The 25,419-nt window shown below is 54.8% G+C and overlaps 14 non-coding genes and 3 pseudogenes across 14 annotated transcripts; all 17 read right to left on the reverse strand.

Moving 5' to 3' along the window:
• Positions 1-930: 930 nt before the first annotated feature.
• On the reverse strand, positions 931-1,049 carry LOC141053304 (5S ribosomal RNA). Its single transcript, XR_012221050.1, has one exon. It is a non-coding gene; the product is annotated as a 5S ribosomal RNA (ribosomal RNA).
• A 1,035-nt stretch (positions 1,050-2,084) lies between these two features.
• On the reverse strand, positions 2,085-2,194 carry LOC141053579 (5S ribosomal RNA; annotated as a pseudogene).
• Positions 2,195-2,844: 650 nt separating this feature from the next.
• On the reverse strand, positions 2,845-2,963 carry LOC141053497 (5S ribosomal RNA). The gene has a single exon (XR_012221203.1). It is a non-coding gene; the product is annotated as a 5S ribosomal RNA (ribosomal RNA).
• A 2,341-nt stretch (positions 2,964-5,304) lies between these two features.
• On the reverse strand, positions 5,305-5,424 carry LOC141053378 (5S ribosomal RNA). Its single transcript, XR_012221118.1, has one exon. It is a non-coding gene; the product is annotated as a 5S ribosomal RNA (ribosomal RNA).
• Positions 5,425-6,501: 1,077 nt separating this feature from the next.
• LOC141053509 (5S ribosomal RNA) lies at positions 6,502-6,620 on the reverse strand. The gene has a single exon (XR_012221204.1). It is a non-coding gene; the product is annotated as a 5S ribosomal RNA (ribosomal RNA).
• Positions 6,621-8,965: 2,345 nt separating this feature from the next.
• LOC141053379 (5S ribosomal RNA) lies at positions 8,966-9,085 on the reverse strand. Its single transcript, XR_012221119.1, has one exon. It is a non-coding gene; the product is annotated as a 5S ribosomal RNA (ribosomal RNA).
• A 1,077-nt stretch (positions 9,086-10,162) lies between these two features.
• Positions 10,163-10,281, reverse strand: LOC141053312 (5S ribosomal RNA). Its single transcript, XR_012221058.1, has one exon. It is a non-coding gene; the product is annotated as a 5S ribosomal RNA (ribosomal RNA).
• A 1,035-nt stretch (positions 10,282-11,316) lies between these two features.
• Positions 11,317-11,426, reverse strand: LOC141053528 (5S ribosomal RNA; annotated as a pseudogene).
• Positions 11,427-12,076: 650 nt separating this feature from the next.
• LOC141053265 (5S ribosomal RNA) lies at positions 12,077-12,195 on the reverse strand. The gene has a single exon (XR_012221016.1). It is a non-coding gene; the product is annotated as a 5S ribosomal RNA (ribosomal RNA).
• A 2,341-nt stretch (positions 12,196-14,536) lies between these two features.
• Positions 14,537-14,656, reverse strand: LOC141053381 (5S ribosomal RNA). Its single transcript, XR_012221120.1, has one exon. It is a non-coding gene; the product is annotated as a 5S ribosomal RNA (ribosomal RNA).
• Positions 14,657-15,733: 1,077 nt separating this feature from the next.
• On the reverse strand, positions 15,734-15,852 carry LOC141053521 (5S ribosomal RNA). Its single transcript, XR_012221205.1, has one exon. It is a non-coding gene; the product is annotated as a 5S ribosomal RNA (ribosomal RNA).
• A 2,446-nt stretch (positions 15,853-18,298) lies between these two features.
• On the reverse strand, positions 18,299-18,418 carry LOC141053382 (5S ribosomal RNA). Its single transcript, XR_012221121.1, has one exon. It is a non-coding gene; the product is annotated as a 5S ribosomal RNA (ribosomal RNA).
• Positions 18,419-19,495: 1,077 nt separating this feature from the next.
• On the reverse strand, positions 19,496-19,614 carry LOC141053323 (5S ribosomal RNA). Its single transcript, XR_012221068.1, has one exon. It is a non-coding gene; the product is annotated as a 5S ribosomal RNA (ribosomal RNA).
• A 2,345-nt stretch (positions 19,615-21,959) lies between these two features.
• On the reverse strand, positions 21,960-22,079 carry LOC141053383 (5S ribosomal RNA). The gene has a single exon (XR_012221122.1). It is a non-coding gene; the product is annotated as a 5S ribosomal RNA (ribosomal RNA).
• Positions 22,080-23,156: 1,077 nt separating this feature from the next.
• On the reverse strand, positions 23,157-23,275 carry LOC141053305 (5S ribosomal RNA). The gene has a single exon (XR_012221051.1). It is a non-coding gene; the product is annotated as a 5S ribosomal RNA (ribosomal RNA).
• A 1,035-nt stretch (positions 23,276-24,310) lies between these two features.
• Positions 24,311-24,420, reverse strand: LOC141053580 (5S ribosomal RNA; annotated as a pseudogene).
• A 650-nt stretch (positions 24,421-25,070) lies between these two features.
• On the reverse strand, positions 25,071-25,189 carry LOC141053533 (5S ribosomal RNA). The gene has a single exon (XR_012221206.1). It is a non-coding gene; the product is annotated as a 5S ribosomal RNA (ribosomal RNA).
• Between the last annotated feature and the right edge of the window lie 230 nt (positions 25,190-25,419).

The raw sequence follows: 25,419 nt of genomic DNA on the forward strand, positions 1-25,419 counted from the left end.
CAGCAGGGCCCGAGCATCATTTGTCTTTAAATATGGCTCCACGCAGGGTCTCCTGCAGGCTAAACCATTCATCTGGGGGGACGTGACAGAAGGCGCAAGCTGGAGCAGCCGCAACTTGAGGCGGATTGAGACGTCCAGGAGCGAATGAAGGAAGAGGGTGAGATAGAATCATAGAATCGTAGAGTTGGAAGGGACCTCCTGGGCCATCTGGTCCAACCCCCTGCTCAAAGCAGGATTCGCTAAATCATCCCAGTCAGATGTCTGTCCAGCCTCTGTTTGAAGACTTCCATTGAAGGAGAACTCACCACTTCTCGTGGCAGCCTGTTCCACTCATTGATCACTCTAACTGTTAAAATTTTTTTTCTAATATCTAATCTGTGTCTCCTCCCATTCAGTTTCATCCCATTGCTTCTAGTCTTTCCTTGTGCAAATGAGAATAAAGTTGATCCTTCTACAATGTGACAGCCCTTTAGATATTTGTAGACAGCTATTAAGTCTCCTCTCAGTCTTCTCTTTTGCAAACTAAACATTCCCAAATCCTGCAACCTTTCCTCATAAGACAGGGTTTGCAGACCGGTCACCATTCTGGTTGCCAGTGACTGTGTGCTGCTCTTCAGGGGGGTCGTGTTGCCTGCAAAGGTGTCCTGCTTGCTTCGGCCTGTAAACTGGCCTCCAGGTTGCCGGCGGATGCCCCCAAGCCCGCGGGAGGCGCTGGTCCTGTTGAAAGGAAGCCTAGTATTAAAAGTAAATAAGCAACAATGCTGGAGGCCCACGGTGATGAGAAGGATGCTGGCAGTTTGCACGGACGAAATAGCGCAAGAGAGAAAGCAAATGAAAAGAGGAAAGAAGCATGTGTGCCCTTGTGAAAGGGAATGGAAAAAAGGCATAGAGGACAGTGACCCCTGCTGGTGGAAGGAAGGAAAAAGCAAAAGCCTACAGAACCTGGTATTCCCAGGCGGTCTCCCATCCAAGTACTAACCAGGCCCGACCCTGCTTAGCTTCCGAGATCAGACGAGATCGGGCGTGTTCAGGGTGGTGTGGCCGTAGGCAGAGACAGGCTTCTCACTTGCTGCTTTTCTACTATGCAGTCTGGCTGCCGGCTGCCCTGTCCAGTGCTCAGCAAGAAAAAAATGCAGAGCTGGAAATGAACCCGGTCTAAAGGAGCGCACCTGTTCCTTAATCACGCCTGGCTGGCGCTCCTTTTTGGACTGTCTCACTTATCGCCAGTGCTCAGCAAGAGGCCCTTTTGTAATTTCCTTTCTCTTCACTTTTTTGCTGGCTCTCTTAAAGGGGTTGTAGGCAGAACGCCCCGCTCAGAGCCGCTGAGCTCACTGATCGGCTGCTGACGTGACGTCAGCGTCGCAGCCAATGCCACAGACCTGGAGCAGCGGTGAGACTCTCCGGTGGACCCGGGTAGGGTGAGTACAGGGCGGTTTGTTGCTTTCTAAAAGCCTGCAACCTGGGAAGAACGTTTAATGAAAGGGAACAACCCCTTTGACTGTCTGCAGCGCGCCACACCTAGGAAGCGCACAGTCACTTGCAAGCGAGCACGCACATATGCTTGCACATGGCCACACCTCCTATTTGCCCCTGCAGCCTCAGCGCCAGCAAGTGTCAGACTGTCCTGTCTGTCTTATTATCATTAATATTTGCGTGCCTTAGCAGGAAAATACCCCCAATTCCCTCCCGCTCCTTCCTAGTACTGAATTTGGGTCCTGGGCAGCCGTTTGATTGGGTTAGTTACACAAGCTTCTTTGCAGAAGAAGACGTTACTTCTGCCGGCCGGACGTCCTCTAAAAATCATCCCCTGGGCGCCCGCTGAATGCCTGGCCCCTTAACGGCCCAGGATGCTTATGACGCCATCATTTCCAGAAGGCAGGCTGAGGGATCAATAAGCACTCTTAGCCGCGGCAAGGAGCTCGGTGTGAGGCATGCGAGGAGGCGTGGTAGCGTCCCTAGCTGCAAACCATCTCAGAGGCATCAGAGGCATTATGCGGCTTGGGGCTTCCAGCTTATGTTGGTGTCTGATAAGACGCCCCTGTATACTAGCCGAGCTGGGCCAGGGAGCAAAATGTCATCAAAATGGTCTACAGCACTCGGTGTTCCCAGGAGGTCTACCATCCAAGTACTGTCCAAGCCCATCCCCACTTTGCTTCCGAGTTCGGGCGTATCCAGGGTGGTATGGCCAGTAGACACGGCTTGGTCCATCGCCTGGCCAGCCTGCCTCAGGCTCGCGTGGTGGCGAGAACTCTGACCATGTGGAGGCGGGCTCCGAAGGGCCGATGCAAAGGCTGGGCCGACCCTACAGTCTTTGTTTGTTTTGCAGTGAAACCACGCGCCGCAGCAGGGCCCGAGCATCATTTGTCTTTAAATATGGCTCCACGCAGGGTCTCCTGCAGGATAAACCATTCATCTGGGGGGACGTGACAGAAGGAGCAAGCTTGAGGAGCCGCAACTTGAGGCGGATTGAGACGTCCAGGAGCGAATGAAGGAAGAGGGTGAGATGGTTGCCAGTGACTGTGTGCTGCTCTTCAGGGGGGTCTTGTTGCCTGCAAAGGTGTCCTGCTTGCTTCGGCCTGTAAACTGGCCTCCAGGTTGCCGGCGGATGCCCCCAAGCCCGCGGGAGGCGCTGGTCCTGTTGAAAGGAAGCCTAGTATTAAAAGTAAATAAGCAACAATGCTGGAGGACCACGGTGATGAGAAGGATGCTGGCAGTTTGCACGGACGAAATAGCGCAAGAGAGAAAGCAAATGAAAAGAGGAAAGAAGCATGTGTGCCCTTGTGAAAGGGAATGGAAAAAAGGAATAGAGGACAGTGACCCCTGCTGGTGGAAGGAAAAAGCAAAAGCCTACAGCACCTGGTATTCCCAGGCGGTCTCCCATCCAAGTACTAACCAGGCCCGACCCTGCTTAGCTTCCGAGATCAGACGAGATCGGGCGTGTTCAGGGTGGTGTGGCCGTAGGCAGAGACAAGCTTCTCACTTGCTGCTTTTCTACTATGCAGTCTGGCTGCCGGCTGCCCTGTCCAGTGCTCAGCAAGAAAAAATTGCAGAGCTGGAAATGAACCCGGTCTAAAGGAGCGCACCTGTTCCTTAATCACGCCTGGCTGGCGCTCCTTTTTGGACTGTCTCACTTATCGCCAGTGCTCAGCAAGAGGCCCTTTTGTAATTTCCTTTCTCTTCACTTTTTTGCTGGCTCTCTTAAAGGGGTTGTAGGCAGAACGCCCCGCTCAGAGCCGCTGAGCTCACTGATCGGCTGCTGACGTGACATCAGCGTCGCAGCCAATGCCACAGACCTGGAGCAGCAGTGAGACTCTCCGGTGGACCCGGGTAGGGTGAGTACAGGGCGGTTTGTTGCTTTCTAAAAGCCTGCAACCTGGGAAGAACATTTAATGAAAGGGAACAACCCCTTTGACTGTCTGCAGCGCGCCACACCTAGGAAGCGCACAGTCACTTGCAAGCGAGCACGCACATATGCTTGCACATGGCCACACCTCCTATTTGCCCCTGCAGCCTCAGCGCCAGCAAGTGTCAGACTGTCCTGTCTGTCTTATTATCATTAATATTTGCATGCCTTAGCAGGAAAATGCCCCCAATTCCCTCCCGCTCCTTCCTAGTGTAGGGTCAGACAGGTTCGCAGGATGCAGTGACGAGACACTAAACGAATGGTGGTTTTCGAAATTACTTTTATAAAACCCTAGCCGAAGGGCTAGGCTGAACAAAACAAGGAATAAGTACAACACCAACAGTCCACGCAGGGACTCAACAATCTTAACCCAATATAGTTTCACTTAGCCTTCCAGGGACTGCTGGGTTCGGTAGCGTGGCCGCGTTGAGGTCGCTGAGGCGGCTGTCCTGAGGAAAGTGATGTCGGTGGGGGCAACAGGCCCTGAAGAAAATAATACCGTTGGGGGGCAACAAGCCCTGAAGAAAACGAGGACGTTGGGGCGCAACAGGTCCTGAAGAAAACGGGGATGTTGGGGCGCAACAGGCCCTGAAGGAAACGCTGCCGCTGGGGCGCAACAAGCCCTGAAGGAAACGCTGCCGCTGGGGCGCAACAGGCCCTGAAGGAAACGGGGACATTGGGGCGCAACAGGCCCTGAAGATAACGCTGCCGCTGGGGCGCAACAGGCCCTGAAGGAAACGCTGCCGCTGGGGCGCAACAGGCCCTGAAGAAAACGCCTCCGCTGGGGCACAACAGACCCTGAAGAAAACGCTGCCGCTGGGGTGCAACAGACCCTGAAGAAAACACTGCCGCTGGGGCGCAACAGGCCCTGAAGAAAGCAATGCCGTTGGGTCTCAACAGGCCCTGAAGTAAATGATGGAGGTGGCGCGCGGTGATGACGCAGTTCCCCAGAAAGGCCTGTAGCCGTCCTTTACCAAGGAGTCTCTTCCTAAGCCAGGGTAGCGAGCCTTTAATCCCGCCTGTGACAAGGTGGCGTATCTTGAGGCCAATGGTGGCCGGGTCGGCGTGATGGGGGAAGGCTGGGGGGAAGGGCCCAGATCTCTGAGGCCTGGTTACCGGTACTCACGGCCACAACCGGAGGTATAGTTCCTCTCTCTCTAAGGCGGGGTTTAGCGGGGATAATTCTCTCAGAACGGGAGCGGGGAGCAGTCTCTGGGCACAGTCTCTCACGTCTCTCTTGTCGGTAAATCGGCCGCTTTCTCCTCGCAGGCTCCTCTCGGTACCCCTGCAAGTCACCCTGTGTCCTGCCTTCACTCCCTCTCTTCCCCAACTGCCACTTCAGCGCGTCCCCTGCTCCTTTTACCCTAGCCCCTCCCCCTGTTGCCCTGACAACCTCAGTCGCATGTCTCCCTTTGTAATTCCCCTGTTGTGCTTCCTTCAATAACTCTGATGGCGGTCCCCTTGGTTCCGGCCCAAACACTATATGGGGGTCCTCCTCCCCACACTAGTACTGAATTTGGGTCCTGGGCAGCCGTCTGATTGGGTTAGTTACACAAGCTTCTTTGCAGAAGAAGACGTTACTTCTGCCAGCCGGCCGGCCGGCCTCTAAAGATCATCCCCTGGGCGCCCGCTGAATGCCTGGCCCCTTAACGGCCCAGGATGCTTATGACGCCTTCATTTCCAGAAGGCAGGCCGAGGGGTCAATAAGCACTCTTAGCTGCGGCAAGGAGCTTGGTGTGAGGCATGCGAGGAGGCGTGGTAGCGTCCCTAGCTGCAAACCATCTCAGAGGCATCAGAGGCATTATGCGGCTTGGGGCTTCCAGCTTAGGTAATGTTGGTGTCTGATAAGGCGCCCCTGTATACTAGCCGAGCTGGGCCAGGGAGCAAAATGTCATCAAAATGGTCTACAGCACTCGGTGTTCCCAGGAGGTCTCCCATCCAAGTACTGTCCAAGCCCATCCCCGCTTTGCTTCCGAGTTCGGACGAGATCGGGCGTATCCAGGGTGGTATGGCCAGTAGACACGGCTTGGTCCATCGCCTGGCCAGCCTGCCTCAGGCTCGCATGGTGGCGAGAACTCTGACCATGTGGAGGCGGGCTCCGAAGGGCCGATGCAAAGGCTGGGCCGCCCCTACAGTCTTTGTTTGTTTTGCAGTGAAACCACGCGCCGCAGCAGGGCCCGAGCATCATTTGTCTTTAAATATGGCTCCACGCAGGGTCTCCTGCAGGCTAAACCATTCATCTGGGGGGACGTGACAGAAGGCGCAAGCTGGAGCAGCCGCAACTTGAGGCGGATTGAGACGTCCAGGAGCGAATGAAGGAAGAGGGTGAGATAGAATCATAGAATCTTAGAGTTGGAAGGGACCTCCTGGGCCATCTGGTCCAACCCCCTGCTCAAAGCAGGATTCGCTAAATCATCCCAGTCAGATGTCTGTCCAGCCTCTGTTTGAAGACTTCCATTGAAGGAGAACTCACCACTTCTCGTGGCAGCCTGTTCCACTCATTGATCACTCTAACTGTTAAAAAAATTTTTCTAATATCTAATCTGTGTCTCCTCCCATTCAGTTTCATCACATTGCTTCTAGTCTTTCCTTGTGCAAATGAGAATAAAGTTGATCCTTCTACAATGTGACAGCCCTTTAGATATTTGTAGACAGCTATTAAGTCTCCTCTCAGTCTTCTCTTTTGCAAACTAAACATTCCCAAATCCTGCAACCTTTCCTCATAAGACAGGGTTTGCAGACCGGTCACCATTCTGGTTGCCAGTGACTGTGTGCTGCTCTTCAGGGGGGTCGTGTTGCCTGCAAAGGTGTCCTGCTTGCTTCGGCCTGTAAACTGGCCTCCAGGTTGCCGGCGGATGCCCCCAAGCCCGCGGGAGGCGCTGGTCCTGTTGAAAGGAAGCCTAGTATTAAAAGTAAATAAGCAACAATGCTGGAGGCCCACGGTGATGAGAAGGATGCTGGCAGTTTGCACGGACGAAATAGCGCAAGAGAGAAAGCAAATGAAAAGAGGAAAGAAGCATGTGTGCCCTTGTGAAAGGGAATGGAAAAAAGGCATAGAGGACAGTGACCCCTGCTGGTGGAAGGAAGGAAAAAGCAAAAGCCTACAGCACCTGGTATTCCCAGGCGGTCTCCCATCCAAGTACTAACCAGGCCCGACCCTGCTTAGCTTCCGAGATCAGACGAGATCGGGCGTGTTCAGGGTGGTGTGGCCGTAGGCAGAGACAGGCTTCTCACTTGCTGCTTTTCTACTATGCAGTCTGGCTGCCGGCTGCCCTGTCCAGTGCTCAGCAAGAAAAAAATGCAGAGCTGGAAATGAACCCGGTCTAAAGGAGCGCACCTGTTCCTTAATCACGCCTGGCTGGCGCTCCTTTTTGGACTGTCTCACTTATCGCCAGTGCTCAGCAAGAGGCCCTTTTGTAATTTCCTTTCTCTTCACTTTTTTGCTGGCTCTCTTAAAGGGGTTGTAGGCAGAACGCCCCGCTCAGAGCCGCTGAGCTCACTGATCGGCTGCTGACGTGACATCAGCGTCGCAGCCAATGCCACAGACCTGGAGCAGCAGTGAGACTCTCCGGTGGACCCGGGTAGGGTGAGTACAGGGCGGTTTGTTGCTTTCTAAAAGCCTGCAACCTGGGAAGAACATTTAATGAAAGGGAACAACCCCTTTGACTGTCTGCAGCGCGCCACACCTAGGAAGCGCACAGTCACTTGCAAGCGAGCACGCACATATGCTTGCACATGGCCACACCTCCTATTTGCCCCTGCAGCCTCAGCGCCAGCAAGTGTCAGACTGTCCTGTCTGTCTTATTATCATTAATATTTGCGTGCCTTAGCAGGAAAATGCCCCCAATTCCCTCCCGCTCCTTCCTAGTGTAGGGTCGGACAGGTTCGCAGGATGCAGTGACGAGACACTAAACGAATGGTGGTTTTCGAAATTACTTTTATAAAACCCTAGCCGAAGGGCTAGGCTGAACAAAACAAGGAATAAGTACAACACCAACAGTCCACGCAGGGACTCAACAATCTTAACCCAATATAGTTTCACTTAGCCTTCCAGGGACTGCTGGGTTCGGTAGCGTGGCCGCGTTGAGGTCGCTGAGGCGGCTGTCCTGAGGAAAGTGATGTCGGTGGGGGCAACAGGCCCTGAAGAAAATAATTCCGTTGGGGGGCAACAAGCCCTGAAGAAAACGAGGACGTTGGGGCGCAACAGGTCCTGAAGAAAACGGGGACGTTGGGGCGCAACAGGCCCTGAAGGAAACGCTGCCGCTGGGGCGCAACAAGCCCTGAAGGAAACGCTGCCGCTGGGGCGCAACAGGCCCTGAAGGAAACGGGGACATTGGGGCGCAACAGGCCCTGAAGATAACGCTGCCGCTGGGGCGCAACAGGCCCTGAAGGAAACGCTGCCGCTGGGGCGCAACAGGCCCTGAAGAAAACGCCTCCGCTGGGGCACAACAGGCCCTGAAGAAAACGCTGCCGCTGGGGTGCAACAGGCCCTGAAGAAAACACTGCCGCTGGGGCGCAACAGGCCCTGAAGAAAGCAATGCCGTTGGGTCTCAACAGGCCCTGAAGTAAATGATGGAGGTGGCGCGCGGTGATGACGCAGTTCCCCAGAAAGGCCTGTAGCCGTCCTTTACCAAGGAGTCTCTTCCTAAGCCAGGGTAGCGAGCCTTTAATCCCGCCTGTGACAAGGTGGCGTATCTTGAGGCCAATGGTGGCCGGGTCGGCGTGATGGGGGAAGGCTGGGGGGAAGGGCCCAGATCTCTGAGGCCTGGTTACCGGTACTCACGGCCACAACCGGAGGTATAGTTCCTCTCTCTCTAAGGCGGGGTTTAGCGGGGATAATTCTCTCAGAACGGGAGCGGGGAGCAGTCTCTGGGCACAGTCTCTCACGTCTCTCTTGTCGGTAAATCGGCCGCTTTCTCCTCGCAGGCTCCTCTCGGTACCCCTGCAAGTCACCCTGTGTCCTGCCTTCACTCCCTCTCTTCCCCAACTGCCACTTCAGCGCGTCCCCTGCTCCTTTTACCCTAGCCCCTCCCCCTGTTGCCCTGACAACCTCAGTCGCATGTCTCCCTTTGTAATTCCCCTGTTGTGCTTCCTTCAATAACTCTGATGGCGGTCCCCTTGGTTCCGGCCCAAACACTATATGGGGGTCCTCCTCCCCACACTAGTACTGAATTTGGGTCCTGGGCAGCCGTCTGATTGGGTTAGTTACACAAGCTTCTTTGCAGAAGAAGACGTTACTTCTGCCAGCCGGCCGGCCGGCCGGCCTCTAAAGATCATCCCCTGGGCGCCCGCTGAATGCCTGGCCCCTTAACGGCCCAGGATGCTTATGACGCCTTCATTTCCAGAAGGCAGGCCGAGGGGTCAATAAGTACTCTTAGCTGCGGCAAGGAGCTTGGTGTGAGGCATGCGAGGAGGCGTGGTAGCGTCCCTAGCTGCAAACCATCTCAGAGGCATCAGAGGCATTATGCGGCTTGGGGCTTCCAGCTTAGGTAATGTTGGTGTCTGATAAGGCGCCCCTGTATACTAGCCGAGCTGGGCCAGGGAGCAAAATGTCATCAAAATGGTCTACAGCACTCGGTGTTCCCAGGAGGTCTCCCATCCAAGTACTGTCCAAGCCCATCCCCGCTTTGCTTCCGAGTTCGGACGAGATCGGGCGTATCCAGGGTGGTATGGCCAGTAGACACGGCTTGGTCCATCGCCTGGCCAGCCTGCCTCAGGCTCGCATGGTGGCGAGAACTCTGACCATGTGGAGGCGGGCTCCGAAGGGCCGATGCAAAGGCTGGGCCGCCCCTACAGTCTTTGTTTGTTTTGCAGTGAAACCACGCGCCGCAGCAGGGCCCGAGCATCATTTGTCTTTAAATATGGCTCCACGCAGGGTCTCCTGCAGGCTAAACCATTCATCTGGGGGGACGTGACAGAAGGCGCAAGCTGGAGCAGCCGCAACTTGAGGCGGATTGAGACGTCCAGGAGCGAATGAAGGAAGAGGGTGAGATAGAATCATAGAATCGTAGAGTTGGAAGGGACCTCCTGGGCCATCTGGTCCAACCCCCTGCTCAAAGCAGGATTCGCTAAATCATCCCAGTCAGATGTCTGTCCAGCCTCTGTTTGAAGACTTCCATTGAAGGAGAACTCACCACTTCTCGTGGCAGCCTGTTCCACTCATTGATCACTCTAACTGTTAAAAATTTTTTTCTAATATCTAATCTGTGTCTCCTCCCATTCAGTTTCATCCCATTGCTTCTAGTCTTTCCTTGTGCAAATGAGAATAAAGTTGATCCTTCTACAATGTGACAGCCCTTTAGATATTTGTAGACAGCTATTAAGTCTCCTCTCAGTCTTCTCTTTTGCAAACTAAACATTCCCAAATCCTGCAACCTTTCCTCATAAGACAGGGTTTGCAGACCGGTCACCATTCTGGTTGCCAGTGACTGTGTGCTGCTCTTCAGGGGGGTCGTGTTGCCTGCAAAGGTGTCCTGCTTGCTTCGGCCTGTAAACTGGCCTCCAGGTTGCCGGCGGATGCCCCCAAGCCCGCGGGAGGCGCTGGTCCTGTTGAAAGGAAGCCTAGTATTAAAAGTAAATAAGCAACAATGCTGGAGGCCCACGGTGATGAGAAGGATGCTGGCAGTTTGCACGGACGAAATAGCGCAAGAGAGAAAGCAAATGAAAAGAGGAAAGAAGCATGTGTGCCCTTGTGAAAGGGAATGGAAAAAAGGCATAGAGGACAGTGACCCCTGCTGGTGGAAGGAAGGAAAAAGCAAAAGCCTACAGCACCTGGTATTCCCAGGCGGTCTCCCATCCAAGTACTAACCAGGCCCGACCCTGCTTAGCTTCCGAGATCAGACGAGAGCGGGCGTGTTCAGGGTGGTGTGGCCGTAGGCAGAGACAGGCTTCTCACTTGCTGCTTTTCTACTATGCAGTCTGGCTGCCGGCTGCCCTGTCCAGTGCTCAGCAAGAAAAAAATGCAGAGCTGGAAATGAACCCGGTCTAAAGGAGCGCACCTGTTCCTTAATCACGCCTGGCTGGCGCTCCTTTTTGGACTGTCTCACTTATCGCCAGTGCTCAGCAAGAGGCCCTTTTGTAATTTCCTTTCTCTTCACTTTTTTGCTGGCTCTCTTAAAGGGGTTGTAGGCAGAACGCCCCGCTCAGAGCCGCTGAGCTCACTGATCGGCTGCTGACGTGACGTCAGCGTCGCAGCCAATGCCACAGACCTGGAGCAGCGGTGAGACTCTCCGGTGGACCCGGGTAGGGTGAGTACAGGGCGGTTTGTTGCTTTCTAAAAGCCTGCAACCTGGGAAGAACGTTTAATGAAAGGGAACAACCCCTTTGACTGTCTGCAGCGCGCCACACCTAGGAAGCGCACAGTCACTTGCAAGCGAGCACGCACATATGCTTGCACATGGCCACACCTCCTATTTGCCCCTGCAGCCTCAGCGCCAGCAAGTGTCAGACTGTCCTGTCTGTCTTATTATCATTAATATTTGCGTGCCTTAGCAGGAAAATACCCCCAATTCCCTCCCGCTCCTTCCTAGTACTGAATTTGGGTCCTGGGCAGCCGTTTGATTGGGTTAGTTACACAAGCTTCTTTGCAGAAGAAGACGTTACTTCTGCCGGCCGGACGTCCTCTAAAAATCATCCCCTGGGCGCCCGCTGAATGCCTGGCCCCTTAACGGCCCAGGATGCTTATGACGCCATCATTTCCAGAAGGCAGGCTGAGGGATCAATAAGCACTCTTAGCCGCGGCAAGGAGCTCGGTGTGAGGCATGCGAGGAGGCGTGGTAGCGTCCCTAGCTGCAAACCATCTCAGAGGCATCAGAGGCATTATGCGGCTTGGGGCTTCCAGCTTATGTTGGTGTCTGATAAGACGCCCCTGTATACTAGCCGAGCTGGGCCAGGGAGCAAAATGTCATCAAAATGGTCTACAGCACTCGGTGTTCCCAGGAGGTCTACCATCCAAGTACTGTCCAAGCCCATCCCCGCTTTGCTTCCGAGTTCGGGCGTATCCAGGGTGGTATGGCCAGTAGACACGGCTTGGTCCATCGCCTGGCCAGCCTGCCTCAGGCTCGCGTGGTGGCGAGAACTCTGACCATGTGGAGGCGGGCTCCGAAGGGCCGATGCAAAGGCTGGGCCGACCCTACAGTCTTTGTTTGTTTTGCAGTGAAACCACGCGCCGCAGCAGGGCCCGAGCATCATTTGTCTTTAAATATGGCTCCACGCAGGGTCTCCTGCAGGATAAACCATTCATCTGGGGGGACGTGACAGAAGGAGCAAGCTTGAGGAGCCGCAACTTGAGGCGGATTGAGACGTCCAGGAGCGAATGAAGGAAGAGGGTGAGATGGTTGCCAGTGACTGTGTGCTGCTCTTCAGGGGGGTCTTGTTGCCTGCAAAGGTGTCCTGCTTGCTTCGGCCTGTAAACTGGCCTCCAGGTTGCCGGCGGATGCCCCCAAGCCCGCGGGAGGCGCTGGTCCTGTTGAAAGGAAGCCTAGTATTAAAAGTAAATAAGCAACAATGCTGGAGGACCACGGTGATGAGAAGGATGCTGGCAGTTTGCACGGACGAAATAGCGCAAGAGAGAAAGCAAATGAAAAGAGGAAAGAAGCATGTGTGCCCTTGTGAAAGGGAATGGAAAAAAGGAATAGAGGACAGTGACCCCTGCTGGTGGAAGGAAAAAGCAAAAGCCTACAGCACCTGGTATTCCCAGGCGGTCTCCCATCCAAGTACTAACCAGGCCCGACCCTGCTTAGCTTCCGAGATCAGACGAGATCGGGCGTGTTCAGGGTGGTGTGGCCGTAGACAGAGACAAGCTTCTCACTTGCTGCTTTTCTACTATGCAGTCTGGCTGCCGGCTGCCCTGTCCAGTGCTCAGCAAGAAAAAATTGCAGAGCTGGAAATGAACCCGGTCTAAAGGAGCGCACCTGTTCCTTAATCACGCCTGGCTGGCGCTCCTTTTTGGACTGTCTCACTTATCGCCAGTGCTCAGCAAGAGGCCCTTTTGTAATTTCCTTTCTCTTCACTTTTTTGCTGGCTCTCTTAAAGGGGTTGTAGGCAGAACGCCCCGCTCAGAGCCGCTGAGCTCACTGATCGGCTGCTGACGTGACATCAGCGTCGCAGCCAATGCCACAGACCTGGAGCAGCAGTGAGACTCTCCGGTGGACCCGGGTAGGGTGAGTACAGGGCGGTTTGTTGCTTTCTAAAAGCCTGCAACCTGGGAAGAACATTTAATGAAAGGGAACAACCCCTTTGACTGTCTGCAGCGCGCCACACCTAGGAAGCGCACAGTCACTTGCAAGCGAGCACGCACATATGCTTGCACATGGCCACACCTCCTATTTGCCCCTGCAGCCTCAGCGCCAGCAAGTGTCAGACTGTCCTGTCTGTCTTATTATCATTAATATTTGCGTGCCTTAGCAGGAAAATGCCCCCAATTCCCTCCCGCTCCTTCCTAGTGTAGGGTCGGACAGGTTCGCAGGATGCAGTGACGAGACACTAAACGAATGGTGGTTTTCGAAATTACTTTTATAAAACCCTAGCCGAAGGGCTAGGCTGAACAAAACAAGGAATAAGTACAACACCAACAGTCCACGCAGGGACTCAACAATCTTAACCCAATATAGTTTCACTTAGCCTTCCAGGGACTGCTGGGTTCGGTAGCGTGGCAGCGTTGAGGTCGCTGAGGCGGCTGTCCTGAGGAAAGTGATGTCGGTGGGGGCAACAGGGCCTGAAGAAAATAATACCGTTGGGGGGCAACAAGCCCTGAAGAAAACGAGGACGTTGGGGCGCAACAGGTCCTGAAGAAAACGGGGACGTTGGGGCGCAACAGTCCCTGAAGGAAACGCTGCCGCTGGGGCGCAACAAGCCCTGAAGGAAACGCTGCGGCTGGGGCGCAACAGGCCCTGAAGGAAACGGGGACATTGGGGCGCAACAGGCCCTGAAGATAACGCTGCCGCTGGGGCGCAACAGGCCCTGAAGGAAACGCTGCCGCTGGGGCGCAACAGGCCCTGAAGAAAACGCCTCCGCTGGGGCACAACAGGCCCTGAAGAAAACGCTGCCGCTGGGGTGCAACAGGCCCTGAAGAAAACACTGCCGCTGGGGCGCAACAGGCCCTGAAGAAAGCAATGCCGTTGGGTCTCAACAGGCCCTGAAGTAAATGATGGAGGTGGCGCGCGGTGATGACGCAGTTCCCCAGAAAGGCCTGTAGCCGTCCTTTACCAAGGAGTCTCTTCCTAAGCCAGGGTAGCGAGCCTTTAATCCCGCCTGTGACAAGGTGGCGTATCTTGAGGCCAATGGTGGCCGGGTCGGCGTGATGGGGGAAGGCTGGGGGGAAGGGCCCAGATCTCTGAGGCCTGGTTACCGGTACTCACGGCCACAACCGGAGGTATAGTTCCTCTCTCTCTAAGGCGGGGTTTAGCGGGGATAATTCTCTCAGAACGGGAGCGGGGAGCAGTCTCTGGGCACAGTCTCTCACGTCTCTCTTGTCGGTAAATCGGCCGCTTTCTCCTCGCAGGCTCCTCTCCGTACCCCTGCAAGTCACCCTGTGTCCTGCCTTCACTCCCTCTCTTCCCCAACTGCCACTTCAGCGCGTCCCCTGCTCCTTTTACCCTAGCCCCTCCCCCTGTTGCCCTGACAACCTCAGTCGCATGTCTCCCTTTGTAATTCCCCTGTTGTGCTTCCTTCAATAACTCTGATGGCGGTACCCTTGGTTCCGGCCCAAACACTATATGGGGGTCCTCCTCCCCACACTAGTACTGAATTTGGGTCCTGGGCAGCCGTCTGATTGGGTTAGTTACACAAGCTTCTTTGCAGAAGAAGACGTTACTTCTGCCAGCCGGCCGGCCGGCCTCTAAAGATCATCCCCTGGGCGCCCGCTGAATGCCTGGCCCCTTAACGGCCCAGGATGCTTATGACGCCTTCATTTCCAGAAGGCAGGCCGAGGGGTCAATAAGCACTCTTAGCTGCGGCAAGGAGCTTGGTGTGAGGCATGCGAGGAGGCGTGGTAGCGTCCCTAGCTGCAAACCATCTCAGAGGCATCAGAGGCATTATGCGGCTTGGGGCTTCCAGCTTAGGTAATGTTGGTGTCTGATAAGGCGCCCCTGTATACTAGCCGAGCTGGGCCAGGGAGCAAAATGTCATCAAAATGGTCTACAGCACTCGGTGTTCCCAGGAGGTCTCCCATCCAAGTACTGTCCAAGCCCATCCCCGCTTTGCTTCCGAGTTCGGACGAGATCGGGCGTATCCAGGGTGGTATGGCCAGTAGACACGGCTTGGTCCATCGCCTGGTCAGCCTGCCTCAGGCTCGCATGGTGGCGAGAACTCTGACCATGTGGAGGCGGGCTCCGAAGGGCCGATGCAAAGGCTGGGCCGCCCCTACAGTCTTTGTTTGTTTTGCAGTGAAACCACGCGCCGCAGCAGGGCCCGAGCATCATTTGTCTTTAAATATGGCTCCACGCAGGGTCTCCTGCAGGCTAAACCATTCATCTGGGGGGACGTGACAGAAGGCGCAAGCTGGAGCAGCCGCAACTTGAGGCGGATTGAGACGTCCAGGAGCGAATGAAGGAAGAGGGTGAGATAGAATCATAGAATCGTAGAGTTGGAAGGGACCTCCTGGGCCATCTGGTCCAACCCCCTGCTCAAAGCAGGATTCGCTAAATCATCCCAGTCAGATGTCTGTCCAGCCTCTGTTTGAAGACTTCCATTGAAGGAGAACTCACCACTTCTCGTGGCAGCCTGTTCCACTCATTGATCACTCTAACTGTTAAAAAAAAATTTCTAATATCTAATCTGTGTCTCCTCCCATTCAGTTTCATCCCATTGCTTCTAGTCTTTCCTTGTGCAAATGAGAATAAAGTTGATCCTTCTACAATGTGACAGCCCTTTAGATATTTGTAGACAGCTATTAAGTCTCCTCTCAGTCTTCTCTTTTGCAAACTAAACATTCCCAAATCCTGCAACCTTTCCTCATAAGACAGGGTTTGCAGACCGGTCACCATTCTGGTTGCCAGTGACTGTGTGCTGCTCTTCAGGGGGGTCGTGTTGCCTGCAAAGGTGTCCTGCTTGCTTCGGCCAGTAAACTGGCCTCCAGGTTGCCGGCGGATGCCCCCAAGCCCGCGGGAGGCGCTGGTCCTGTTGAAAGGAAGCCTAGTATTAAAAGTAAATAAGCAACAATGCTGGAGGCCCACGGTGATGAGAAGGATGCTGGCAGTTTGCACGGACGAAATAGCGCAAGAGAGAAAGCAAATGAAAAGAGGAAAGAAGCATGTGTGCCCTTGTGAAAGGGAATGGAAAAAAGGCATAGAGGACAGTGACCCCTGCTGGTGGAAGGAAGGAAAAAGCAAAAGCCTACAGCACCTGGTATTCCCAGGCGGTCTCCCATCCAAGTACTAACCAGGCCCGACCCTGCTTAGCTTCCGAGATCAGACGAGATCGGGCGTGTTCAGGGTGGTGTGGCCGTAGGCAGAGACAGGCTTCTCACTTGCTGCTTTTCTACTATGCAGTCTGGCTGCCGGCTGCCCTGTCCAGTGCTCAGCAAGAAAAAAATGCAGAGCTGGAAATGAACCCGGTCTAAAGGAGCGAACCTGTTCCTTAATCACGCCTGGCTGGCGCTCCTTTTTGGACTGTCTCACTTATCGCCAGTGCTCAGCAAGAGGCCCTTTTGTAATTTCCTTTGTCTTCACTTTTTTGCTGGCTCTCTTAAAGGGGTTGTAGGCAGAACGCCCCGCTCAGAGCCGCTGAGCTCACTGATCGGCTGCTGACGTGACGTCAGCGTCGCAGCCAATGCCACAGACCTGGAGCAGCAGTGAGACTCTCCGGTGGACCCGGGTAGGGTGAGTACAGGGCGGTTTGTTGCTTTCTAAAAGCCTGCAACCTGGGAAGAACATTTAATGAAAGGGAACAACCCCTTTGACTGTCTGCAGCGCGCCACACCTAGGAAGCGCACAGTCACTTGCAAGCGAGCACGCACATATGCTTGCACATGGCCACACCTCCTATTTGCCCCTGCAGCCTCAGCGCCAGCAAGTGTCAGACTGTCCTGTCTGTCTTATTATCATTAATATTTGCATGCCTTAGCAGGAAAATGCCCCCAATTCCCTCCCGCTCCTTCCTAGTGTAGGGTCAGACAGGTTCGCAGGATGCAGTGACGAGACACTAAACGAATGGTGGTTTTCGAAATTACTTTTATAAAACCCTAGCCGAAGGGCTAGGCTGAACAAAACAAGGAATAAGTACAACACCAACAGTCCACGCAGGGACTCAACAATCTTAACCCAATATAGTTTCACTTAGCCTTCCAGGGACTGCTGGGTTCGGTAGCGTGGCCGCGTTGAGGTCGCTGAGGCGGCTGTCCTGAGGAAAGTGATGTCGGTGGGGGCAACAGGCCCTGAAGAAAATAATACCGTTGGGGGGCAACAAGCCCTGAAGAAAACGAGGACGTTGGGGCGCAACAGGTCCTGAAGAAAACGGGGATGTTGGGGCGCAACAGGCCCTGAAGGAAACGCTGCTGCTGGGGCGCAACAAGCCCTGAAGGAAACGCTGCCGCTGGGGCGCAACAGGCCCTGAAGGAAACGGGGACATTGGGGCGCAACAGGCCCTGAAGATAACGCTGCCGCTGGGGCGCAACAGGCCCTGAAGGAAACGCTGCCGCTGGGGCGCAACAGGCCCTGAAGGAAACGGGGACATTGGGGCGCAACAGGCCCTGAAGATAACGCTGCCGCTGGGGCGCAACAGGCCCTGAAGGAAACGCTGCCGCTGGGGCGCAACAGGCCCTGAAGAAAACGCCTCCGCTGGGGCACAACAGACCCTGAAGAAAACGCTGCCGCTGGGGTGCAACAGACCCTGAAGAAAACACTGCCGCTGGGGCGCAACAGGCCCTGAAGAAAGCAATGCCGTTGGGTCTCAACAGGCCCTGAAGTAAATGATGGAGGTGGCGCGCGGTGATGACGCAGTTCCCCAGAAAGGCCTGTAGCCGTCCTTTACCAAGGAGTCTCTTCCTAAGCCAGGGTAGCGAGCTTTTAATCCCGCCTGTGACAAGGTGGCGTACCTTGAGGCCAATGGTGGCCGGGTCGGCGTGATGGGGGAAGGCTGGGGGGAAGGGCCCAGATCTCTGAGGCCTGGTTACCGGTACTCACGGCCACAACCGGAGGTATAGTTCCTCTCTCTCTAAGGCGGGGTTTAGCGGGGATAATTCTCTCAGAACGGGAGCGGGGAGCAGTCTCTGGGCACAGTCTCTCACGTCTCTCTTGTCGGTAAATCGGCCGCTTTCTCCTCGCAGGCTCCTCTCGGTACCCCTGCAAGTCACCCTGTGTCCTGCCTTCACTCCCTCTCTTCCCCAACTGCCACTTCAGCGCGTCCCCTGCTCCTTTTACCCTAGCCCCTCCCCCTGTTGCCCTGACAACCTCAGTCGCATGTCTCCCTTTGTAATTCCCCTGTTGTGCTTCCTTCAATAACTCTGATGGCGGTCCCCTTGGTTCCGGCCCAAACACTATATGGGGGTCCTCCTCCCCACACTAGTACTGAATTTGGGTCCTGGGCAGCCGTCTGATTGGGTTAGTTACACAAGCTTCTTTGCAGAAGAAGACGTTACTTCTGCCAGCCGGCCGGCCGGCCTCTAAAGATCATCCCCTGGGCGCCCGCTGAATGCCTGGCCCCTTAACGGCCCAGGATGCTTATGACGCCTTCATTTCCAGAAGGCAGGCCGAGGGGTCAATAAGCACTCTTAGCTGCGGCAAGGAGCTTGGTGTGAGGCATGCGAGGAGGCGTGGTAGCGTCCCTAGCTGCAAACCATCTCAGAGGCATCAGAGGCATTATGCGGCTTGGGGCTTCCAGCTTAGGTAATGTTGGTGTCTGATAAGGCGCCCCTGTATACTAGCCGAGCTGGGCCAGGGAGCAAAATGTCATCAAAATGGTCTACAGCACTCGGTGTTCCCAGGAGGTCTCCCATCCAAGTACTGTCCAAGCCCATCCCCGCTTTGCTTCCGAGTTCGGACGAGATCGGGCGTATCCAGGGTGGTATGGCCAGTAGACACGGCTTGGTCCATCGCCTGGCCAGCCTGCCTCAGGCTCGCATGGTGGCGAGAACTCTGACCATGTGGAGGCGGGCTCCGAAGGGCCGATGCAAAGGCTGGGCCGCCCCTACAGTCTTTGTTTGTTTTGCAGTGAAACCACGCGCCGCAGCAGGGCCCGAGCATCATTTGTCTTTAAATATGGCTCCACGCAGGGTCTCCTGCAGGCTAAACCATTCATCTGGGGGGACGTGACAGAAGGCGCAAGCTGGAGCAGCCGCAACTTGAGGCGGATTGAGACGTCCAGGAGCGAATGAAGGAAGAGGGTGAGATAGAATCATAGAATCTTAGAGTTGGAAGGGACCTCCTGGGCCATCTGGTCCAACCCCCTGCTCAAAGCAGGATTCGCTAAATCATCCCAGTCAGATGTCTGTCCAGCCTCTGTTTGAAGACTTCCATTGAAGGAGAACTCACCACTTCTCGTGGCAGCCTGTTCCACTCATTGATCACTCTAACTGTTAAAAAAAATTTTCTAATATCTAATCTGTGTCTCCTCCCATTCAGTTTCATCACATTGCTTCTAGTCTTTCCTTGTGCAAATGAGAATAAAATTGATCCTTCTACAATGTGACAGCCCTTTAGATATTTGTAGACAGCTATTAAGTCTCCTCTCAGTCTTCTCTTTTGCAAACTAAACATTCCCAAATCCTGCAACCTTTCCTCATAAGACAGGGTTTGCAGACCGGTCACCATTCTGGTTGCCAGTGACTGTGTGCTGCTCTTCAGGGGGGTCGTGTTGCCTGCAAAGGTGTCCTGCTTGCTTCGGCCTGTAAACTGGCCTCCAGGTTGCCGGCGGATGCCCCCAAGCCCGCGGGAGGCGCTGGTCCTGTTGAAAGGAAGCCTAGTATTAAAAGTAAATAAGCAACAATGCTGGAGGCCCACGGTGATGAGAAGGATGCTGGCAGTTTGCACGGACGAAATAGCGCAAGAGAGAAAGCAAATGAAAAGAGGAAAGAAGCATGTGTGCCCTTGTGAAAGGGAATGGAAAAAAGGCATAGAGGACAGTGACCCCTGCTGGTGGAAGGAAGGAAAAAGCAAAAGCCTACAGCACCTGGTATTCCCAGGCGGTCTCCCATCCAAGAACTAACCAGGCCCGACCCTGCTTAGCTTCCAAGATCAGACGAGATCGGGCGTGTTCAGGGTGGTGTGGCCGTAGGCAGAGACAGGCTTCTCACTTGCTGCTTTTCTACTATGCAGTCTGGCTGCCGGCTGCCCTGTCCAGTGCTCAGCAAGAAAAAAATGCAGAGCTGGAAATGAACCCGGTCTAAAGGAGCGCACCTGTTCCTTAATCACGCCTGGCTGGCGCTCCTTTTTGGACTGTCTCACTTATCGCCAGTGCTCAGCAAGAGGCCCTTTTGTAATTTCCTTTGTCTTCACTTTTTTGCTGGCTCTCTTAAAGGGGTTGTAGGCAGAACGCCCCGCTCAGAGCCGCTGAGCTCACTGATCGGCTGCTGACGTGACATCAGCGTCGCAGCCAATGCCACAGACCTGGAGCAGCAGTGAGACTCTCCGGTGGACCCGGGTAGGGTGAGTACAGGGCGGTTTGTTGCTTTCTAAAAGCCTGCAACCTGGGAGGAACATTTAATGAAAGGGAACAACCCCTTTGACTGTCTGCAGCGCGCCACACCTAGGAAGCGCACAGTCACTTGCAAGCGAGCACGCACATATGCTTGCACATGGCCACACCTCCTATTTGCCCCTGCAGCCTCAGCGCCAGCAAGTGTCAGACTGTCCTGTCTGTCTTATTATCATTAATATTTGCGTGCCTTAGCAGGAAAATGCCCCCAATTCCCTCCCGCTCCTTCCTAGTGTAGGGTCGGACAGGTTCGCAGGATGCAGTGACGAGACACTAAACGAATGGTGGTTTTCGAAATTACTTTTATAAAACCCTAGCCGAAGGGCTAGGCTGAACAAAACAAGGAATAAGTACAACACCAACAGTCCACGCAGGGACTCAACAATCTTAACCCAATATAGTTTCACTTAGCCTTCCAGGGACTGCTGGGTTCGGTAGCGTGGCCGCGTTGAGGTCGCTGAGGCGGCTGTCCTGAGGAAAGTGATGTCGGTGGGGGCAACAGGCCCTGAAGAAAATAATTCCGTTGGGGGGCAACAAGCCCTGAAGAAAACGAGGACGTTGGGGCGCAACAGGTCCTGAAGAAAACGGGGACGTTGGGGCGCAACAGGCCCTGAAGGAAACGCTGCCGCTGGGGCGCAACAAGCCCTGAAGGAAACGCTGCCGCTGGGGCGCAACAGGCCCTGAAGGAAACGGGGACATTGGGGCGCAACAGGCCCTGAAGATAACGCTGCCGCTGGGGCGCAACAGGCCCTGAAGGAAACGCTGCCGCTGGGGCGCAACAGGCCCTGAAGAAAACGCCTCCGCTGGGGCACAACAGGCCCTGAAGAAAACGCTGCCGCTGGGGTGCAACAGGCCCTGAAGAAAACACTGCCGCTGGGGCGCAACAGGCCCTGAAGAAAGCAATGCCGTTGGGTCTCAACAGGCCCTGAAGTAAATGATGGAGGTGGCGCGCGGTGATGACGCAGTTCCCCAGAAAGGCCTGTAGCCGTCCTTTACCAAGGAGTCTCTTCCTAAGCCAGGGTAGCGAGCCTTTAATCCCGCCTGTGACAAGGTGGCGTATCTTGAGGCCAATGGTGGCCGGGTCGGCGTGATGGGGGAAGGCTGGGGGGAAGGGCCCAGATCTCTGAGGCCTGGTTACCGGTACTCACGGCCACAACCGGAGGTATAGTTCCTCTCTCTCTAAGGCGGGGTTTAGCGGGGATAATTCTCTCAGAACGGGAGCGGGGAGCAGTCTCTGGGCACAGTCTCTCACGTCTCTCTTGTCGGTAAATCGGCCGCTTTCTCCTCGCAGGCTCCTCTCGGTACCCCTGCAAGTCACCCTGTGTCCTGCCTTCACTCCCTCTCTTCCCCAACTGCCACTTCAGCGCGTCCCCTGCTCCTTTTACCCTAGCCCCTCCCCCTGTTGCCCTGACAACCTCAGTCGCATGTCTCCCTTTGTAATTCCCCTGTTGTGCTTCCTTCAATAACTCTGATGGCGGTCCCCTTGGTTCCGGCCCAAACACTATATGGGGGTCCTCCTCCCCACACTAGTACTGAATTTGGGTCCTGGGCAGCCGTCTGATTGGGTTAGTTACACAAGCTTCTTTGCAGAAGAAGACGTTACTTCTGCCAGCCGGCCGGCCGGCCGGCCTCTAAAGATCATCCCCTGGGCGCCCGCTGAATGCCTGGCCCCTTAACGGCCCAGGATGCTTATGACGCCTTCATTTCCAGAAGGCAGGCCGAGGGGTCAATAAGCACTCTTAGCTGCGGCAAGGAGCTTGGTGTGAGGCATGCGAGGAGGCGTGGTAGCGTCCCTAGCTGCAAACCATCTCAGAGGCATCAGAGGCATTATGCGGCTTGGGGCTTCCAGCTTAGGTAATGTTGGTGTCTGATAAGGCGCCCCTGTATACTAGCCGAGCTGGGCCAGGGAGCAAAATGTCATCAAAATGGTCTACAGCACTCGGTGTTCCCAGGAGGTCTCCCATCCAAGTACTGTCCAAGCCCATCCCCGCTTTGCTTCCGAGTTCGGACGAGATCGGGCGTATCCAGGGTGGTATGGCCAGTAGACACGGCTTGGTCCATCGCCTGGCCAGCCTGCCTCAGGCTCGCATGGTGGCGAGAACTCTGACCATGTGGAGGCGGGCTCCGAAGGGCCGATGCAAAGGCTGGGCCGCCCCTACAGTCTTTGTTTGTTTTGCAGTGAAACCACGCGCCGCAGCAGGGCCCGAGCATCATTTGTCTTTAAATATGGCTCCACGCAGGGTCTCCTGCAGGCTAAACCATTCATCTGGGGGGACGTGACAGAAGGCGCAAGCTGGAGCAGCCGCAACTTGAGGCGGATTGAGACGTCCAGGAGCGAATGAAGGAAGAGGGTGAGATAGAATCATAGAATCGTAGAGTTGGAAGGGACCTCCTGGGCCATCTGGTCCAACCCCCTGCTCAAAGCAGGATTCGCTAAATCATCCCAGTCAGATGTCTGTCCAGCCTCTGTTTGAAGACTTCCAATGAAGGAGAACTCACCACTTCTCGTGGCAGCCTGTTCCACTCATTGATCACTCTAACTGTTAAAAATTTTTTTCTAATATCTAATCTGTGTCTCCTCCCATTCAGTTTCATCCCACTGCTTCTAGTCTTTCCTTGTGCAAATGAGAATAAAGTTGATCCTTCTACAATGTGACAGCCCTTTAGATATTTGTAGACAGCTATTAAGTCTCCTCTCAGTCTTCTCTTTTGCAAACTAAACATTCCCAAATCCTGCAACCTTTCCTCATAAGACAGGGTTTGCAGACCGGTCACCATTCTGGTTGCCAGTGACTGTGTGCTGCTCTTCAGGGGGGTCGTGTTGCCTGCAAAGGTGTCCTGCTTGCTTCGGCCTGTAAACTGGCCTCCAGGTTGCCGGCGGATGCCCCCAAGCCCGCGGGAGGCGCTGGTCCTGTTGAAAGGAAGCCTAGTATTAAAAGTAAATAAGCAACAATGCTGGAGGCCCACGGTGATGAGAAGGATGCTGGCAGTTTGCACGGACGAAATAGCGCAAGAGAGAAAGCAAATGAAAAGAGGAAAGAAGCATGTGTGCCCTTGTGAAAGGGAATGGAAAAAAGGCATAGAGGACAGTGACCCCTGCTGGTGGAAGGAAGGAAAAAGCAAAAGCCTACAGAACCTGGTATTCCCAGGCGGTCTCCCATCCAAGTACTAACCAGGCCCGACCCTGCTTAGCTTCCGAGATCAGACGAGATCGGGCGTGTTCAGGGTGGTGTGGCCGTAGGCAGAGACAGGCTTCTCACTTGCTGCTTTTCTACTATGCAGTCTGGCTGCCGGCTGCCCTGTCCAGTGCTCAGCAAGAAAAAAATGCAGAGCTGGAAATGAACCCGGTCTAAAGGAGCGCACCTGTTCCTTAATCACGCCTGGCTGGCGCTCCTTTTTGGACTGTCTCACTTATCGCCAGTGCTCAGCAAGAGGCCCTTTTGTAATTTCCTTTCTCTTCACTTTTTTGCTGGCTCTCTTAAAGGGGTTGTAGGCAGAACGCCCCGCTCAGAGCCGCTGAGCTCACTGATCGGCTGCTGACGTGACGTCAGCGTCGCAGCCAATGCCACAGACCTGGAGCAGCGGTGAGACTCTCCGGTGGACCCGGGTAGGGTGAGTACAGGGCGGTTTGTTGCTTTCTAAAAGCCTGCAACCTGGGAAGAACGTTTAATGAAAGGGAACAACCCCTTTGACTGTCTGCAGCGCGCCACACCTAGGAAGCGCACAGTCACTTGCAAGCGAGCACGCACATATGCTTGCACATGGCCACACCTCCTATTTGCCCCTGCAGCCTCAGCGCCAGCAAGTGTCAGACTGTCCTGTCTGTCTTATTATCATTAATATTTGCGTGCCTTAGCAGGAAAATACCCCCAATTCCCTCCCGCTCCTTCCTAGTACTGAATTTGGGTCCTGGGCAGCCGTTTGATTGGGTTAGTTACACAAGCTTCTTTGCAGAAGAAGACGTTACTTCTGCCGGCCGGACGTCCTCTAAAAATCATCCCCTGGGCGCCCGCTGAATGCCTGGCCCCTTAACGGCCCAGGATGCTTATGACGCCATCATTTCCAGAAGGCAGGCTGAGGGATCAATAAGCACTCTTAGCCGCGGCAAGGAGCTCGGTGTGAGGCATGCGAGGAGGCGTGGTAGCGTCCCTAGCTGCAAACCATCTCAGAGGCATCAGAGGCATTATGCGGCTTGGGGCTTCCAGCTTATGTTGGTGTCTGATAAGACGCCCCTGTATACTAGCCGAGCTGGGCCAGGGAGCAAAATGTCATCAAAATGGTCTACAGCACTCGGTGTTCCCAGGAGGTCTACCATCCAAGTACTGTCCAAGCCCATCCCCACTTTGCTTCCGAGTTCGGGCGTATCCAGGGTGGTATGGCCAGTAGACACGGCTTGGTCCATCGCCTGGCCAGCCTGCCTCAGGCTCGCGTGGTGGCGAGAACTCTGACCATGTGGAGGCGGGCTCCGAAGGGCCGATGCAAAGGCTGGGCCGCCCCTACAGTCTTTGTTTGTTTTGCAGTGAAACCACGCGCCGCAGCAGGGCCCGAGCATCATTTGTCTTTAAATATGGCTCCACGCAGGGTCTCCTGCAGGATAAACCATTCATCTGGGGGGACGTGACAGAAGGAGCAAGCTTGAGGAGCCGCAACTTGAGGCGGATTGAGACGTCCAGGAGCGAATGAAGGAAGAGGGTGAGATGGTTGCCAGTGACTGTGTGCTGCTCTTCAGGGGGGTCTTGTTGCCTGCAAAGGTGTCCTGCTTGCTTCGGCCTGTAAACTGGCCTCCAGGTTGCCGGCGGATGCCCCCAAGCCCGCGGGAGGCGCTGGTCCTGTTGAAAGGAAGCCTAGTATTAAAAGTAAATAAGCAACAATGCTGGAGGACCACGGTGATGAGAAGGATGCTGGCAGTTTGCACGGACGAAATAGCGCAAGAGAGAAAGCAAATGAAAAGAGGAAAGAAGCATGTGTGCCCTTGTGAAAGGGAATGGAAAAAAGGAATAGAGGACAGTGACCCCTGCTGGTGGAAGGAAAAAGCAAAAGCCTACAGCACCTGGTATTCCCAGGCGGTCTCCCATCCAAGTACTAACCAGGCCCGACCCTGCTTAGCTTCCGAGATCAGACGAGATCGGGCGTGTTCAGGGTGGTGTGGCCGTAGGCAGAGACAAGCTTCTCACTTGCTGCTTTTCTACTATGCAGTCTGGCTGCCGGCTGCCCTGTCCAGTGCTCAGCAAGAAAAAATTGCAGAGCTGGAAATGAACCCGGTCTAAAGGAGCGCACCTGTTCCTTAATCACGCCTGGCTGGCGCTCCTTTTTGGACTGTCTCACTTATCGCCAGTGCTCAGCAAGAGGCCCTTTTGTAATTTCCTTTCTCTTCACTTTTTTGCTGG

The sequence above is a fragment of the Dendrobates tinctorius genome, unplaced genomic scaffold (assembly GCF_039654945.1).
Source record: "Dendrobates tinctorius isolate UK_male_01 unplaced genomic scaffold, ASM3965494v1 ptg000165l, whole genome shotgun sequence".
NCBI classification, from domain to species: domain Eukaryota; kingdom Metazoa; phylum Chordata; class Amphibia; order Anura; family Dendrobatidae; genus Dendrobates; species Dendrobates tinctorius.